This window comes from Hemitrygon akajei, chromosome 14 (genome assembly GCF_048418815.1).
Source record: "Hemitrygon akajei chromosome 14, sHemAka1.3, whole genome shotgun sequence".
In the NCBI taxonomy this organism is placed as follows: Eukaryota; Metazoa; Chordata; class Chondrichthyes; order Myliobatiformes; family Dasyatidae; genus Hemitrygon; species Hemitrygon akajei.
In genome coordinates this window covers 45,046,156-45,062,453 of record NC_133137.1, presented here as the reverse complement: position 1 = coordinate 45,062,453, position 16,298 = coordinate 45,046,156, and positions in this window count along the sequence as shown.

Genomic DNA, 16,298 nt, shown 5'->3' with positions numbered 1-16,298 from the left:
CACCACTATTCAGGCTGAAGTGCAAATGTATAGAAATTACATGAATACTTCTGAGAACTGTGTAATACTCCAAATAAAGTTCAATTCAGGAACATACCACATAACATTTTCCATACATTTGCCTTTAGCTTACGATTGCTTTCAAATACTAAAGTTGTGCATTTGGTGATATTGATGAAAGTATCTTTTCCAACTTTAGTAGCACACTCGGAAATTTGGTTTACTGAATACTATAAATTGAATACTATGTAATACTCTAAATAAAGTTCAATTCAGGAACATACCACATAGTATTTACTTTGCTTTTGCGTTTAGCTTACGATTGCTTTCAAATACTGAAGTTGTGCAATTGGTGATATTAATTAATGTATGTTCTCCAACTTTAGTAGCATACTCATACAATTGGTTGCAGACTGTTCTAAAACATAAGGAAAGAAAAGTTGAAAGATTTACATGAAGTTAGCAGAAAGTACATTTTGAGTAGAATTGAAAGGTGCATCTTCATGTTCTGAGCAATCTGTGTTAGGCATATGTACACCACAATCCAGGCTGAAGTTGAAATGTATAGAATTTCAATGAATACTTCTGAGAACTATGTAATACTCTAAATAAGGTTCAATTCAGGAACCTACCACATATCATTTACTTTGCATTTGCCTTTAGCTTACGATTGCTTTCAAATACTAAAGTTGTGCATTTGGTGATATTGCTGTAAGTCTCTTCTCCAATTTTAGTAGCACACTCGGAAAATTGGTTGCAGACTGTTCTAAATCATCAGGGAAGTAAATTTAAAAACTTTTACATGACGTTAGCAGATATTACATTTTCAGCATAATTGAAAGGTGCACTCTTTTTGGCTGAGTACGTTACTTCATGTTCTGAGCAGTCTGTGTTAAGTATATGTACACCACTATTCAGGCTGAAGTGCAAATGTATAGAAATTACATGAATACTTCTGAGAACTGTGTAATACTCCAAATAAAGTTCAATTCAGGAACATACCACATAACATTTACTATGCATTTGCCTTTAGCTTACGATTGCTTTCAAATACTAAAGTTGTGCATTTGGTGATATTGCTGTAAGTATCTTCTCCAATTTTAGTAGCACACTCGGAAAATTGGTTGCAGACTGTTCTAAATCATCAGGGAAGTAAATTTAAAAATTTTTACATGACGTTAGCAGATATTACATTTTCAGCATAATTGAAAGGTGCACTCTTTTTGGCTGAGTACGTTACTTCATGTTCTGAGCAGTCTGTGTTAAGTATATGTACACCACTATTCAGGCTGAAGTGCAAATGTATAGAAATTACATGAATACTTCTGAGAACTATGTAATACTCTAAAAAAAGTTGAATTCAGGAACCTACCACATAGCATTTACATTGCAACTGCCTTTAGCTGTCCTCTCATTTCAAAAACTAAAGTTCTATAAGTGGATCTGGTGATATTGAAGTAACTTCTCCAACTTTAACAGCACCCTCATAAATTTCGTTGCAGACAGTTGTAAATGGAATGTGCACTCTTTTTGGATGAGTACGTTACTTCATGTTCTGAGCATTCTGTGTTAAGTATATGTACACCACTACTGAGAACCATGGAGAACTCAAAATTAAGTTCAATTCAGGAACCCAGCACACTCATAAAATTGGTTGCAGACTGTTCTAAAACATCAGGAAAGAAAAGTTGAAAGTTTTACATGAAGTTAGCAGAAAGTACATTTTGAGTAGATTTGAAAGCTGCATCTTTTTGGCGGAGTACGTTACTTCATGTTCTGAGCAATCTGTGTTAGGCATATGTACACCACAATCCAGGCTGAAGTTGAAATGTATAGAAATTAAATGAAAACTTCTGAGAACTATGTAATACTCTAAATAAAGTTCAATTCAGGAACCTACCACATATCATTTACTTTGCATTTGCAATTAGCTTACGATTGCTTTCAAATACTGAAGTTGTGCAATTGGTGATATTAATTAATGTATGTTCTCCAACTTTAGTAGCATACTCATACAATTGGTTGCAGACTGTTCTAAAACATAAGGAAAGAAAAGTTGAAAGTTTTACATGAAGTTAGCAGAAAGTACATTTTGAGTAGAATTGAAAGGTGCATCTTTTTGGCGGAGTACGTTACTTCATGTTCTGAGCAATCTGTGTTAGGCATATGTACACCACAATCCAGGCTGAAGTTGAAATGTATAGAATTTAAATGAATACTTCTGAGAACTATGTAATACTCTAAATAAGGTTCAATTCAGGAACCTACCACATATCATTTACTTTGCATTTGCCTTTAGCTTAAGATTGCTTTCAAATACTAAAGTTGTGCATTTGTTGATATTGCTGTAAGTATCTTCTCCAATTTTAGTAGCACACTCGGAAAATTGGTTGCAGAATGTTCTAAATCATCAGGGAAGTAAATTTAAAAATTTTTACATGACGTTAGCAGATATTACATTATCAGCATAATTGAAAGGTGCACTCTTATTGGCTGAGTACGTTACTTCATGTTCTGAGCAGTCTGTGTTAAGTATATGTACACCACTATTCAGGCTGAAGTGCAAATGTATAGAAATTACATGAATACTTCTGAGAACTGTGTAATACTCCAAATAAAGTTCAATTCAGGAACATACCACATAACATTTACTATGCATTTGCCTTTAGCTTACGATTGCTTTCAAATACTAAAGTTGTGCATTTGGTGATATTGATGAAAGTATCTTTTCCAACTTTAGTAGCACACTCGGAAATTTGGTTTACTGAATACTATAAATTGAATACTATGTAATACTCTAAATAAAGTTCAATTCAGGAACACACCACCTAGCATTTACGTTGCATTTGCCTTTAGCTTACGATTGCTTTCAAATACTGAAGTTGTGCAATTGGTGATATTAATTAATGTATGTTCTCCAACTTTAGTAGCATACTCATACAATTGGTTGCAGACTGTTCTAAAACATAAGGAAAGAAAAGTTGAAAGTTTTACATGAAGTTAGCAGAAAGTACATTTTGAGTAGAATTGAAAGGTGCATCTTTTTGGCGGAGTACGTTACTTCATGTTCTGAGCAATCTGTGTTAGGCATATGTACACCACAATCCAGGCTGAAGTTGAAATGTATAGAATTTAAATGAATACTTCTGAGAACTATGTAATACTCTAAATAAGGTTCAATTCAGGAACCTACCACATATCATTTACTTTGCATTTGCCTTTAGCTTAAGATTGCTTTCAAATACTAAAGTTGTGCATTTGTTGATATTGCTGTAAGTATCTTCTCCAATTTTAGTAGCACACTCGGAAAATTGGTTGCAGACTGTTCTAAATCATCAGGGAAGTAAATTTAAAAATTTTTACATGACGTTAGCAGATATTACATTTTCAGCATAATTGAAAGGTGCACTCTTTTTGGCTGAGTACGTTACTTCATGTTCTGAGCAGTCTGTGTTAAGTATATGTACACCACTATTCAGGCTGAAGTGCAAATGTATAGAAATTACATGAATACTTCTGAGAACTGTGTAATACTCGAAATAAAGTTCAATTCAGGAACATACCACATAGCATTTACTTTGCATTTGCCTTTAGCTTACGATTGCTTTCAAATACTGCAGTTGTGCAATTGGTGATATTAATTAATGTATCTTCTCCAACTTAAGAAGAACAGTCGGAAAATTGGTTGCAGACTGTACTAAACCATCATGGAAGTAAGTTTAAAAATTTTTAAATGACGTTAGCAGATATTACATTTTCAGCATAATTGAAAGGTGCACTCTTTTTGGCTGAGTACGTTACTTCATGTTCTGAGCAATCTGTGTTAAGTATATGTACACCACAATTCAGGCTGAAGTGCAAATGTTTAGAAATTACATAAATACTTCTGTGAACTAAGTAATACTCTAAATAAGGTTCAATTCAGGAACATACCACATAGCATTTACTTTGCATTTGCCTTTAGCTTACGATTGCTTTCAAATACTGAAGTTGTGCAATTGGTGATATTAATTAATGTATCTTCTCCAACTTAAGTAGCACAGTCGGAAAATTGGTTGCAGAATGTTCTAAATCATAAGGGAAGTAAACTGAAAAGTTTTACATCACGTTAGCAGATAGTACATTTTGAGCATAATTGAAAGCTGCACTCTTTTTGGCTGAGTACGTTACATCATGTTCTGAGCAATCTGTGTTAAGTATATGTACACCACAATTCAGGCTGAAGTGCAAATGTATAGATTACATAAATACTTCTGAGAACTATGTAATACTCTAAATAAAGTTCAATTCAGGAACATACCACATAGTATTTACTTTGCTTTTGCCTTTAGCTTACGATTGCTTTCAAATACTGAAGTTGTGCAATTGGTGATATTAATTAATGTATGTTCTCCAACTTTAGTAGCATACTCATACAATTGGTTGCAGACTGTTCTAAAACATAAGGAAAGAAAAGTTGAAAGTTTTACATGAAGTTAGCAGAAAGTACATTTTGAGTAGAATTGAAAGGTGCATCTTTTTGGCGGAGTACGTTACTTCATGTTCTGAGCAATCTGTGTTAGGCATATGTACACCACAATCCAGGCTGAAGTTGAAATGTATAGAATTTAAATGAATACTTCTGAGAACTATGTAATACTCTAAATAAGGTTCAATTCAGGAACCTACCACATATCATTTACTTTGCATTTGCCTTTAGCTTAAGATTGCTTTCAAATACTAAAGTTGTGCATTTGTTGATATTGCTGTAAGTATCTTCTCCAATTTTAGTAGCACACTCGGAACATTGGTTGCAGACTGTTCTAAATCATCAGGGAAGTAAATTTAAAAATTTTTACATGACGTTAGCAGATATTACATTTTCAGCATAATTGAAAGGTGCACTCTTTTTGGCTGAGTACGTTACTTCATGTTCTGAGCAGTCTGTGTTAAGTATATGTACACCACTATTCAGGCTGAAGTGCAAATGTATAGAAATTACATGAATACTTCTGAGAACTGTGTAATACTCCAAATAAAGTTCAATTCAGGAACATACCACATAACATTTACTATGCATTTGCCTTTAGCTTACGATTGCTTTCAAATACTAAAGTTGTGCATTTGGTGATATTGATGAAAGTATCTTTTCCAACTTTAGTAGCACACTCGGAAATTTGGTTTACTGAATACTATAAATTGAATACTATGTAATACTCTAAATAAAGTTCAATTCAGGAACCCACCACCTAGCATTTACGTTGCATTTGCCTTTAGCTTACGATTGCTTTCAAATACTGAAGTTGTGCAATTGGTGATATTAATTAATGTATGTTCTCCAACTTTAGTAGCATACTCATACAATTGGTTGCAGACTGTTCTAAAACATAAGGAAAGAAAAGTTGAAAGTTTTACATGAAGTTAGCAGAAAGTACATTTTGAGTAGAATTGAAAGGTGCATCTTTTTGGCGGAGTACGTTACTTCATGTTCTGAGCAATCTGTGTTAGGCATATGTACACCACAATCCAGGCTGAAGTTGAAATGTATAGAATTTAAATGAATACTTCTGAGAACTATGTAATACTCTAAATAAGGTTCAATTCAGGAACCTACCACATATCATTTACTTTGCATTTGCCTTTAGCTTACGATTGCTTTCAAATACTAAAGTTGTGCATTTGGTGATATTGCTGAAAGTATCTTCTCCAATTTTAGTAGCACACTCGGAAAATTGGTTGTAGACTGTACTAAACCATCAGGGAAGTAAGTTTAAAAATTTTTACATGACGTTAGCAGGTATTACATTTTGAGCATAATTGAGAGGTGCACTCTTTTTGGCTGAGTACGTTACTTCATGTTCTGAGCAGTCTGTGTTAAGTATATGTACACCACTATTCAGGCTGAAGTGCAAATGTATAGAAATTACATGAATACTTCTGAGAACTGTGTAATACTCGAAATAAAGTTCAATTCAGGAACATACCACATAGCATTTACTTTGCATTTGCCTTTAGCTTACGATTGCTTTCAAATACTGCAGTTGTGCAATTGGTGATATTAATTAATGTATCTTCTCCAACTTAAGAAGAACAGTCGGAAAATTGGTTGCAGACTGTACTAAACCATCATGGAAGTAAGTTTAAAAATTTTTAAATGACGTTAGCAGATATTACATTTTCAGCATAATTGAAAGGTGCACTCTTTTTGGCTGAGTACGTTACTTCATGTTCTGAGCAATCTGTGTTAAGTATATGTACACCACAATTCAGGCTGAAGTGCAAATGTTTAGAAATTACATAAATACTTCTGAGAACTAAGTAATACTCTAAATAAGGTTCAATTCAGGAACATACCACATAGCATTTACTTTGCATTTGCCTTTAGCTTACGATTGCTTTCAAATACTGAAGTTGTGCAATTGGTGATATTAATTAATGTATCTTCTCCAACGTAAGTAGCACAGTCGGAAAATTGGTTACAGAATGTTCTAAATCATAAGGGAAGTAAACTGAAAAGTTTTACATCACGTTAGCAGATAGTACATTTTGAGCATAATTGAAAGCTGCACTCTTTTTGGCTGAGTACGTTACATCATGTTCTGAGCAATCTGTGTTAAGTATATGTACACCACAATTCAGGCTGAAGTGCAAATGTATAGATTACATAAATACTTCTGAGAACTATGTAATACTCTAAATAAAGTTCAATTCAGGAACATACCTCATAGTATTTACTTTGCTTTTGCCTTTAGCTTACGATTGCTTTCAAATACTGAAGTTGTGCAATTGGTGATATTAATTAATGTATGTTCTCCAACTTTAGTAGCATACTCATACAATTGGTTGCAGACTGTTCTAAAACATAAGGAAAGAAAAGTTGAAAGTTTTACATGAAGTTAGCAGAAAGTACATTTTGAGTAGAATTGAAAGGTGCATCTTTTTGGCGGAGTACGTTACTTCATGTTCTGAGCAATCTGTGTTAGGCATATGTACACCACAATCCAGGCTGAAGTTGAAATGTATAGAATTTAAATGAATACTTCTGAGAACTATGTAATACTCTAAATAAGGTTCAATTCAGGAACCTACCACATATCATTTACTTTGCATTTGCCTTTAGCTTAAGATTGCTTTCAAATACTAAAGTTGTGCATTTGTTGATATTGCTGTAAGTATCTTCTCCAATTTTAGTAGCACACTCGGAAAATTGGTTGCAGAATGTTCTAAATCATCAGGGAAGTAAATTTAAAAATTTTTACATGACGTTAGCAGATATTACATTTTCAGCATAATTGAAAGGTGCACTCTTTTTGGCTGAGTACGTTACTTCATGTTCTGAGCAGTCTGTGTTAAGTATATGTACACCACTATTCAGGCTGAAGTGCAAATGTATAGAAATTACATGAATACTTCTGAGAACTGTGTAATACTCCAAATAAAGTTCAATTCAGGAACATACCACATAACATTTTCCATACATTTGCCTTTAGCTTACGATTGCTTTCAAATACTAAAGTTGTGCATTTGGTGATATTGATGAAAGTATCTTTTCCAACTTTAGTAGCACACTCGGAAATTTGGTTTACTGAATACTATAAATTGAATACTATGTAATACTCTAAATACAGTTCAATTCAGGAACATACCACATAGTATTTACTTTGCTTTTGCGTTTAGCTTACGATTGCTTTCAAATACTGAAGTTGTGCAATTGGTGATATTAATTAATGTATGTTCTCCAACTTTAGTAGCATACTCATACAATTGGTTGCAGACTGTTCTAAAACATAAGGAAAGAAAAGTTGAAAGATTTACATGAAGTTAGCAGAAAGTACATTTTGAGTAGAATTGAAAGGTGCATCTTCATGTTCTGAGCAATCTGTGTTAGGCATATGTACACCACAATCCAGGCTGAAGTTGAAATGTATAGAATTTCAATGAATACTTCTGAGAACTATGTAATACTCTAAATAAGGTTCAATTCAGGAACCTACCACATATCATTTACTTTGCATTTGCCTTTAGCTTACGATTGCTTTCAAATACTAAAGTTGTGCATTTGGTGATATTGCTGTAAGTATCTTCTCCAATTTTAGTAGCACACTCGGAAAATTGGTTGCAGACTGTTCTAAATCATCAGGGAAGTAAATTTAAAATTTTTTACATGACGTTAGCAGATATTACATTTTCAGCATAATTGAAAGGTGCACTCTTTTTGGCTGAGTACGTTACTTCATGTTCTGAGCAGTCTGTGTTAAGTATATGTACACCACTATTCAGGCTGAAGTGCAAATGTATAGAAATTACATGAATACTTCTGAGAACTGTGTAATACTCCAAATAAAGTTCAATTCAGGAACATACCACATAACATTTACTATGCATTTGCCTTTAGCTTACGATTGCTTTCAAATACTAAAGTTGTGCATTTGGTGATATTGCTGTAAGTATCTTCTCCAATTTTAGTAGCACACTCGGAAAATTGGTTGCAGACTGTTCTAAATCATCAGGGAAGTAAATTTAAAAATTTTTACATGACGTTAGCAGATATTACATTTTCAGCATAATTGAAAGGTGCACTCTTTTTGGCTGAGTACGTTACTTCATGTTCTGAGCAGTCTGTGTTAAGTATATGTACACCACTATTCAGGCTGAAGTGCAAATGTATAGAAATTACATGAATACTTCTGAGAACTATGTAATACTCTAAAAAAAGTTGAATTCAGGAACCTACCACATAGCATTTACATTGCAACTGCCTTTAGCTGTCCTCTCATTTCAAAAACTAAAGTTCTATAAGTGGATCTGGTGATATTGAAGTAACTTCTCCAACTTTAACAGCACCCTCATAAATTTCGTTGCAGACAGTTGTAAATGGAATGTGCACTCTTTTTGGATGAGTACGTTACTTCATGTTCTGAGCATTCTGTGTTAAGTATATGTACACCACTACTGAGAACCATGGAGAACTCAAAATTAAGTTCAATTCAGGAACCCAGCACACTCATAAAATTGGTTGCAGACTGTTCTAAAACATCAGGAAAGAAAAGTTGAAAGTTTTACATGAAGTTAGCAGAAAGTACATTTTGAGTAGATTTGAAAGCTGCATCTTTTTGGCGGAGTACGTTACTTCATGTTCTGAGCAATCTGTGTTAGGCATATGTACACCACAATCCAGGCTGAAGTTGAAATGTATAGAAATTAAATGAAAACTTCTGAGAACTATGTAATACTCTAAATAAAGTTCAATTCAGGAACCTACCACATATCATTTACTTTGCATTTGCAATTAGCTTACGATTGCTTTCAAATACTGAAGTTGTGCAATTGGTGATATTAATTAATGTATGTTCTCCAACTTTAGTAGCATACTCATACAATTGGTTGCAGACTGTTCTAAAACATAAGGAAAGAAATGTTGAAAGTTTTACATGAAGTTAGCAGAAAGTACATTTTGAGTAGAATTGAAAGGTGCATCTTTTTGGCGGAGTACGTTACTTCATGTTCTGAGCAATCTGTGTTAGGCATATGTACACCACAATCCAGGCTGAAGTTGAAATGTATAGAATTTAAATGAATACTTCTGAGAACTATGTAATACTCTAAATAAGGTTCAATTCAGGAACCTACCACATATCATTTACTTTGCATTTGCCTTTAGCTTAAGATTGCTTTCAAATACTAAAGTTGTGCATTTGTTGATATTGCTGTAAGTATCTTCTCCAATTTTAGTAGCACACTCGGAAAATTGGTTGCAGAATGTTCTAAATCATCAGGGAAGTAAATTTAAAAATTTTTACATGACGTTAGCAGATATTACATTTTCAGCATAATTGAAAGGTGCACTCTTATTGGCTGAGTACGTTACTTCATGTTCTGAGCAGTCTGTGTTAAGTATATGTACACCACTATTCAGGCTGAAGTGCAAATGTATAGAAATTACATGAATACTTCTGAGAACTGTGTAATACTCCAAATAAAGTTCAATTCAGGAACATACCACATAACATTTACTATGCATTTGCCTTTAGCTTACGATTGCTTTCAAATACTAAAGTTGTGCATTTGGTGATATTGATGAAAGTATCTTTTCCAACTTTAGTAGCACACTCGGAAATTTGGTTTACTGAATACTATAAATTGAATACTATGTAATACTCTAAATAAAGTTCAATTCAGGAACATACCACATAGTAATTATTTGCTTTTGCCTTTAGCTTACGATTGCTTTCAAATACTGAAGTTGTGCAATTGGTGATATTAATTAATGTATGTTCTCCAACTTTAGTAGCATACTCATACAATTGGTTGCAGACTGTTCTAAAACATAAGGAAAGAAAAGTTGAAAGTTTTACATGAAGTTAACAGAAAGTACATTTTGAGTAGAATTGAAAGGTGCATCTTTTTGGCGGAGTACGTTACTTCATGTTCTGAGCAATCTGTGTTAGGCATATGTACACCACAATCCAGGCTGAAGTTGAAATATATAGAATTTAAATGAATACTTCTGAGAACTATGTAATACTCTAAATAAGGTTCAATTCAGGAACCTACCACATATCATTTACTTTGCATTTGCCTTTAGCTTACGATTGCTTTCAAATACTAAAGTTGTGCATTTGGTGATATTGCTGAAAGTATCTTCTCCAATTTTAGTAGCACACTCGGAAAATAGGTTGCAGACTGTACTAAACCATCAGGGAAGTAAGTTTAAAAATTTTTACATGACGTTAGCAGGTATTACATTTTGAGCATAATTGAAAGGTGCACTCTTTTTGGCTGAGTACGTTACTTCATGTTCTGAGCAGTCTGTGTTAAGTATATGTACACCACTATTCAGGCTGAAGTGCAAATGTATAGAAATTACATGAATACTTCTGAGAACTGTGTAATACTCCAAATAAAGTTCAATTCAGGAACATACCCCATAACATTTTTTATGCATTTGCCTTTAGCTTACGATTACTTTCAAATACTAAAGTTGTGCATTTGGTGATATTGCTGAAAGTATCTTCTCCAATTTTAGTAGCACACTCGGAAAATTGGTTGCAGACTGTACTAAACCATCAGGGAAGTAAGTTTAAAAATTTTTACATGACGTTAGCAGGTATTACATTTTGAGCATAATTGAAAGGTGCACTCTTTTTGGCTGAGTACGTTACTTCATGTTCTGAGCAATCTGTGTTAAGGATATGTACCCCACAATTTAGGCTGAAGTGCAAATGTTTAGAAATTACATCAATACTTCTGAGAACTAAGTAATACTCGAAATAAAGTTCAATTCAGGAACATACCACATATCATTTACTTTGCATTTGCCATTAGCTTAAGATTGCTTTCAAATACTAAAGTTGTGCATTTGTTGATATTGCTGTAAGTATCTTCTCCAATTTTAGTAGCACACTCGGGAAATTGGTTGCAGACTGTTCTAAATCATCAGGGAAATAAATTTAAAAATTTTTACATGACGTTAGCAGATATTACATTTTCAGCATAATTGAAAGGTGCACTCTTTTTGGCTGAGTACGTTACTTCATGTTCTGAGCAGTCTGTGTTAAGTATATGTACACCACTATTCAGGCTGAAGTGCAAATGTATAGAAATTACATGAATACTTCTGAGAACTATGTAATACTCTAAATAAAGTTCAATTCAGGAACATACCACATAGCATTTACTTTGCATTTGCCTTTAGCTTACGATTGCTTTCAAATACTGCAGTTGTGCAATTGGTGATATTAATTAATGTATCTTCTCCAACTTAAGTAGCACAGTCGGAAAATTGGTTGCAGACTGTTCTAAATCATAAGGGAAGTAAACTGAAAAGTTTTACATGACGTTAGCAGATAGCACATTTTGAGCATAATTGAAAGGTGCACTCTTTTTGGCCGAGTACGTTACTTCATGTTCTGAGCAATCTGTGTTAAGGATATGTACACCACAATTTAGGCTGAAGTGCAAATGTATAGAAATTACATGAATACTTCTGAGAACTATGTAATTCTCTAAATAAGGTTGAATTCAGGAACCTACCACATAGCATTTACATTGCAACTGCCTTTAGCTGTCCTCTCCTTTCAAAAACTAAAGTTCTATAAGTGGATCTGGTGATATTGAAGTAACTTCTCCAACTTTAACAGCACCCTCATAAATTTCGTTGCAGACAGTTGTAAATGGAATGTGCACTCTTTTTGGATGAGTACGTTACTTCATGTTCTGAGCATTCTGTGTTAAGTATATGTACACCACTACTGAGAACCATGGACAACTCAAAATTAAGTTCAATTCAGGAACCCAGCACACTCATAAAATTGGTTGCAGACTGTTCTAAAACATCAGGAAAGAAAAGTTGAAAGTTTTACATGAAGTTAGCAGAAAGTACATTTTGAGTAGATTTGAAAGCTGCATCTTTTTGGCGGAGTACGTTACTTCATGTTCTGAGCAATCTGTGTTAAGTATATGTACACCACAATCTAGGCTGAAGTTGAAATGTATAGAAATTAAATGAAAACTTCTGAGAACTATGTAATACTCTAAATAAAGTTTAATTCAGGAACCTACCACATATCATTTACTTTGCATTTGCAATTAGCTTACGATTGCTTTCAAATACTGAAGTTGTGCAATTGGTGATATTAATTAATGTATGTTCTCCAACTTTAGTAGCATACTCATACAATTGGTTGCAGACTGTTCTAAAACATAAGGAAAGAAAAGTTGAAAGTTTTACATGAGGTTAGCAGATAGTACATTTTGAGCAGAATTGAAAGGTGCACTCTTTTTGGCGGAGTACGTTACTTCATCTTCTGAGCAATCTGTGTTAAGTATATGTACACCACAATTCAGTCTGAGGTGCAAATGTATAGAAATTAAATGAATTCTTCTGAGAACTATGTAATACTCTAAATAAAGTTCAATTCAGGAACCTACCACATATCATTTACTTTGCATTTGCCTTTAGCTTACGATTGCTTTCAAATACTAAAGTTGTGCATTTGGTGATATTGCTGAAAGTATCTTCTCCAATTTTAGTAGCACACTCGGAAAATTGGTTGCAGACTGTACTAAACCATCAGGGAAGTAAGTTTAAAAATTTTTACATGACGTTAGCAGATATTACATTTTCAGCATAATTGAAAGGTGCACTCTTTTTGGCTGAGTACGTTACTTCATGTTCTGAGCAGTCTGTGTTAAGTATATGTACACCACTATTCAGGCTGAAGTGCAAATGTATAGAAATTACATGAATACTTCTGAGAACTGTGTAATACTCCAAATAAAGTTCAATTCAGGAACATACCACATAACATTTACTATGCATTTGCCTTTAGCTTACGATTGCTTTCAAATACTAAAGTTGTGCATTTGGTGATATTGCTGTAAGTATCTTCTCCAATTTTAGTAGCACACTCGGAAAATTGGTTGCAGACTTTTCTAAATCATCAGGGAAGTAAATTTAAAAATTTTTACATGACGTTAGCAGATATTACATTTTCAGCATAATTGAAAGGTGCACTCTTTTTGGCTGAGTACGTTACTTCATGTTCTGAGCAGTCTGTGTTAAGTATATGTACACCACTATTCAGGCTGAAGTGCAAATGTATAGAAATTACATGAATACTTCTGAGAACTGTGTAATACTCCAAATAAAGTTCAATTCAGGAACATACCACATAACATTTACTATGCATTTGCCTTTAGCTTACGATTGCTTTCAAATACTAAAGTTGTGCATTTGGTGATATTGATGAAAGTATCTTTTCCAACTTTAGTAGCACACTCGGAAATTTGGTTTACTGAATACTATAAATTGAATACTATGTAATACTCTAAATAAAGTTCAATTCAGGAACACACCACCTAGCATTTACGTTGCATTTGCCTTTAGCTTACGATTGCTTTCAAATACTGAAGTTGTGCAATTGGTGATATTAATTAATGTATGTTCTCCAACTTTAGTAGCATACTCATACAATTGGTTGCAGACTGTTCTAAAACATAAGGAAAGAAAAGTTGAAAGTTTTACATGAAGTTAGCAGAAAGTACATTTTGAGTAGAATTGAAAGGTGCATCTTTTTGGCGGAGTACGTTACTTCATGTTCTGAGCAATCTGTGTTAGGCATATGTACACCACAATCCAGGCTGAAGTTGAAATGTATAGAATTTAAATGAATACTTCTGAGAACTATGTAATACTCTAAATAAGGTTCAATTCAGGAACCTACCACATATCATTTACTTTGCATTTGCCATTAGCTTAAGATTGCTTTCAAATACTAAAGTTTTGCATTTGTTGATATTGCTGTAAGTATCTTCTCCAATTTTAGTAGCACACTCGGGAAATTGGTTGCAGACTGTTCTAAATCATCAGGGAAATAAATTTAAAAATTTTTACATGACGTTAGCAGATATTACATTTTCAGCATAATTGAAAGGTGCACTCTTTTTGGCTGAGTACGTTACTTCATGTTCTGAGCAGTCTGTGTTAAGTATATGTACACCACTATTCAGGCTGAAGTGCAAATGTATAGAAATTACATGAATACTTCTGAGAACTGTGTAATACTCTAAATAAAGTTCAATTCAGGAACATACCACATAGCATTTACTTTGCATTTGCCTTTAGCTTACGATTGCTTTCAAATACTGCAGTTGTGCAATTGGTTATATTAATTAATGTATCTTCTCCAACTTAAGTAGCACAGTCGGAAAATTGGTTGCAGACTGTTCTAAATCATAAGGGAAGTAAACTGAAAAGTTTTACATGACGTTAGCAGATAGCACATTTTGAGCATAATTGAAAGGTTCACTCTTTTTGGCCGAGTACGTTACTTCATGTTCTGAGCAATCTGTGTTAAGGATATGTACACCACAATTTAGGCTGAAGTGCAAATGTATAGAAATTACATGAATACTTCTGAGAACTATGTAATTCTCTAAATAAAGTTGAATTCAGGAAACTACCACATAGCATTTACATTGCAACTGCCTTTAGCTGTCCTCTCCTTTCAAAAACTAAAGTTCTATAAGTGGATCTGGTGATATTGAAGTAACTTCTCCAACTTTAACAGCACCCTCATAACTTTCGTTGCAGACAGTTGTAAATGGAATGTGCACTCTTTTTGGATGAGTACGTTACTTCATGTTCTGAGCATTCTGTGTTAAGTATATGTACACCACTACTGAGAACCATGGACAACTCAAAATTAAGTTCAATTCAGGAACCCAGCACACTCATAAAATTGGTTGCAGACTGTTCTAAAACATCAGGAAAGAAAAGTTGAAAGTTTTACATGAAGTTAGCAGAAAGTACATTTTGAGTAGATTTGAAAGCTGCATCTTTTTGGCGGAGTACGTTACTTCATGTTCTGAGCAATCTGTGTTAAGTATATGTACACCACAATCCAGGCTGAAGTTGAAATGTATAGAAATTAAATGAAAACTTCTGAGAACTATGTAATACTCTAAATAAAGTTCAATTCAGGAACCTACCACATATCATTTACTTTGCATTTGCAATTAGCTTACGATTGCTTTCAAATACTGAAGTTGTGCAATTGGTGATATTAATTAATGTATGTTCTCCAACTTTAGTAGCATACTCATACAATTGGTTGCAGACTGTTCTAAAACATAAGGAAAGAAAAGTTGAAAGTTTTACATGAGGTTAGCAGATAGTACATTTTGAGCAGAATTGAAAGGTGCACTCTTTTTGGCGGAGTACGTTACTTCATCTTCTGAGCAATCTGTGTTAAGTATATGTACACCACAATTCAGTCTGAGGTGCAAATGTATAGAAATTAAATGAATTCTTCTGAGAACTATGTAATACTCTAAATAAAGTTCAATTCAGGAACCTACCACATATCATTTACTTTGCATTTGCCTTTAGCTTACGATTGCTTTCAAATACTAAAGTTGTGCATTTGGTGATATTGCTGAAAGTATCTTCTCCAATTTTTGTAGCACACTCGGAAAATTGGTTGCAGACTGTACTAAACCATCAGGGAAGTAAGTTTAAAAATTTTTACATGACGTTAGCAGATATTACATTTTCAGCATAATTGAAAGGTGCACTCTTTTTGGCTGAGTACGTTACTTCATGTTCTGAGCAATCTGTGTTAAGTATATGTACACCACAATTCAGGCTGAAGTGCAAATGTTTAGAAATTACATAAATACTTCTGAGAACTAAGTAATACTCTAAATAAGGTTCAATTCAGGAACATACCACATAGCATTTACTTTGCATTTGCCTTTAGCTTACGATTGCTTTCAAATACTGAAGTTGTGCAATTGGTGATATTAATTAATGTATC